Source organism: Apteryx mantelli, chromosome 3 (assembly GCF_036417845.1).
Source record: "Apteryx mantelli isolate bAptMan1 chromosome 3, bAptMan1.hap1, whole genome shotgun sequence".
In the NCBI taxonomy this organism is placed as follows: Eukaryota; Metazoa; Chordata; class Aves; order Apterygiformes; family Apterygidae; genus Apteryx; species Apteryx mantelli.
This window is the reverse complement of record NC_089980.1, coordinates 128,715,515-128,719,085: the sequence shown is the minus strand read 5'-3', so window position 1 is coordinate 128,719,085 and position 3,571 is coordinate 128,715,515.

The following is a 3,571-nucleotide window of genomic DNA, read 5'->3' as shown; positions in this document are numbered from 1 at the left end:
CCACAGGAAAGCTGAAGAGGTGACACAGTCCACGGTGGTGGGGGAAAAGTTCATTTCCCAGGGATCAGACCTCCCTCTCATGCGCCAGATCTTCAGACAGGCGAAAGGCAACCTCCTTCTCCGGGGAGCCAAGAAAACATTGTCAGCTCATTCATGGCTTTCACGGCCTCCTCAGATCCTCAGCAAACACCTGGGATTATTAGTCCCATCAGAGTTACAAGGAGACCGACAGCCCAAGTCCAGATTCTCTCATCAGGACTGGAAATCCTCATGAACTATATACACTTACAATCACACTTTACAAACATCCAAGGATCTACCCCTGTGTTCAGGGGCGGTGCTCGCCCTTCCTGTGGCGCCTGGGTCTAGGATCGACAGCAACAATCTTGTGAAAGCATGCCGAGAAGAACGATCCGAAAAGAAGAGTTTCAGAGCCTGCTTCCTCCTGCTGCTTTGGTATGGCCTCCTCTGGCCTCCCCTGCATTGCCCTGAGTCAGCAGCCATCCGGAGGTGCGAGGGGACCCGTGAGAGCTTTGCCCTCCCCCTCCCCTCTGCCAGCCCTCATTACTCTCTTCTGTCTACTTGTGGATCAAGCTCACCACCTCCTCCTCCTCCTCCTCCTCCTCCTCAGCATTTTCCTCCCCTCAGCGTCTGCTCTGCCCACAGAGAAGCAAAGGGGGAAGATGCAGGACTTTCAGCACGGCCCCATCTGCCTCCAGCCCAAAGAGCTCCTCGCCAGCCCCAGAGCTCAGGGCTGTGGTGCTGGCCCCCTCCCAGCGGTTTCAGGTCACCTCCATGCCACCCGCACGTTTTCCCGCAATGCCGAGAGGCAGGGATTTTGGAGGAGATGGGCCCACCCTGTCCCACAGCAAGGAGGAGAGGTGGTGCCCTCAAAAGCGCTTGCCTGCTCTTCCCAGCGATGCTGCCTGTCAGAGTGCTTTGACTGGAGTGAGGACAGTCTGCCGCGGGGAGGGGGGAACAACAACTGCCGGGGCCTCCATCCTCTCTGTCCCTGTGGTGGACACCGAGCCTCATCGTCCTCTCCCACTTGCTCCCTTTGGGGAACTGCACCGTGCCCACACCAGAAATGCAGCTGTCGTGAGCCAGGGATCTCCAGGCAGCCGGGGAGCCCATGAGAAAACCCGGCAAAAACCTCTAGCAGGCGGCCAGCCCCAGCTCCCCACCCTCAGAGGCGTGGAGGGACACCCCTGTCCTCTCATCTGAAACTGCCAACACACGTGCCCGACTTGCCCATGAAATGAGGGCGGAGAAGTGGGCAGGGACGGCGCCACTGCTCCCCAAGAAAGAAGACACCCCTGCACACTTATTTCCGTGGACGTGACTTTATTGGGAGAGCTCCTGCTCCCTGGTAGGGCCTGGCCGGGAGCTGTTGCTTGCTGGGTCCATGCCCCGCTGGGCCCTGCTCCACCTGGACAGCTGCAAGGGGAAGAACGTGCTCAGCCAGGGCTGGGGGCTGGGCTGCCAGGAATGGGGCTGCTCTCTGTGCTCCTAAGCAGCAGCACGTGGGGTCGCTCCCCACAGGCAACAGGAGCCAGCGGCGCTGTGGCCCTGGGGGGGCTGCTCCCACCCTGGCTCCGCCCCTTGCTGGGCCCCGGCCTCGCTGGCACTGTGTCCCCATAGCGTCCGTCGTTCCCATCTGGAAAGCCTCACCCGAGATCCCGCCGAGTCCTTCCCCATCACCTCTCCCAGACAGTCCCAGGCAGCCCCTTTCCCCCAGCAGCCCGGGCGATACCCCAGCCCCACAGACAACTGCACCCAGCCCCACTCACTCAAAGAGCGCAGCATCTTCAGCCTGGTGTGCCACTGTCACATGCTGTTGCTCTCCTCTGGAGATGCTTGCGGGGCCCTGCACTCTGCTTCCCGAAGCCTGTCCCTTTGCCCTTGCAGCTCTTCCTCTCCCCTTGTTCTTGACAGATTAGGCCTTGATTTTTCTTGGAGCTTGGCGCAGGCTCTCTCGAGGCATGGCAGGATGAGGATGAGCCCACAGCAGATGCTGCCCAGCAGAGGTGGTGTTTCCACCCGCAGTGTCGTGTGCCCAGGTGCCACATGTGAGGGCAGGGGCCTGGTGGGGGCCTGGTGTGGCCGAGACCCTTCCTGCCCAGCTCGCAAGAATGAAGGTGTGCAAAGATGGAGCCCTTCTGCCTGCTGGCTGGGGGCAGCCCTTTTCTCCTGCCCCTGCCGCCTCTTGCCCCTGCCCTGGGGTGGGTGCCTGTGTCCTGCTCTTACTGCGCCCAGGGCTGCAGCATCAGATGGAGGTGAGGTCTGCAAGCCTTCATTGCTGGACACTGTCTGGCGCCGAGCTTTACCGCATTTGGGGCAGAGTCTCCTAGAGCTGTCTCTGTCCTCGGGGTTTCCCTTGCCCTTCCCCTGCTCTGGCAGCTCCTCTCTTAATACCCGCTCACAGCCTTGCTCCTGACTCATTTTCAGCTTAAAGACGGGACTCCTGTGGCGGTCTCTGTCCTTGCTCATATTTATGGTGACTGAGATGGGCAGGGCAGCTGGCGCGGGCACATCCTGCACTGCTCTCCGTCCTCTGCAGTGAGGGCACCTTTCAGACACATGTCTGCAGCACCGTGAGCTGACGGGGTCCCCTGCTGTCATGTCCTTCCTCGGGGCCCCAGCCTTGTCTGGGAGGCGCACCAACATTTCTTCCAGCAGCTGGTTCTGTGCTTTGCGAACAGCTTGGCTGGCCTCGTGGGAATCAGTGAGGGCTGTGAGGAGCCCTTCCAGCTGGGGGGTTGGAAGGCTGGTCCCTGCAGGGGCTGGAGCCGGTGGCAGAGCTGAGGGTGCCTCCTCACTGCGTTGTCTCTTTTGGGAGCCTTTTTTTGGAGAAGCTCTCCTGGCTGCTGGCAGCTCCAATGTCCTCATGTCCTCGCTGGAGCTGCTCCAGCTCTCACGGGACTGGCCTTGTTTTTCCTGGGGGACACTCTTCTTTGATGGCAGCTCCGGTGTCCCCACGTCCTCACTGGAGATGCTCCAGCTCTCAGGCGACTGCCACGATTGCCCCTGGTGAGCTCCCTTGCTCTGCGGCGATGCCTGCTCTGTCTCGCTGGGAGGGGAAGGGCTGTGCGCATCCCCTTGTGTCCCAGGGCCCTGAGCCTTCCTGCTGGCGGCCAGCAGGGACTCCTCAGTGCCCATGATGCTGCTGGCTGTTCCGCCACGCTCTCTTTTCCAGGCTGATAGCTCCTTGTCCTCCCAAGACATCTCTTGGGCTGCTCTCAGGAAAGCACTTGGAGCAGCGCAGGCTCGACCCTGTTGCTGTCCCGGGCATGCCGTGACAAGGCGTGTAGCCTCTTCCTCTTCAGGGCTCTCTTCCCCTGGCTGCCTCCTGGTCTGAGAGCTGAGACTCGCCTCTCCGAGCATGGGAGATGTGGGACACCAGCTCTTCTCCTGCTCGGGGCCTGCGGGCTCTTCTGCAGAGCGCCTGCTCTGAGCATGCCTGGTCCAGCGCCGGAAGGGGGAGCGGTATGGCAGCCCAGCGTCCCTGTGCGGAGGGGGAGCCTGGGAGGCTTTTTGCCCTGGGACAGGGGCCGCAGCCTTCTTGCAGGCC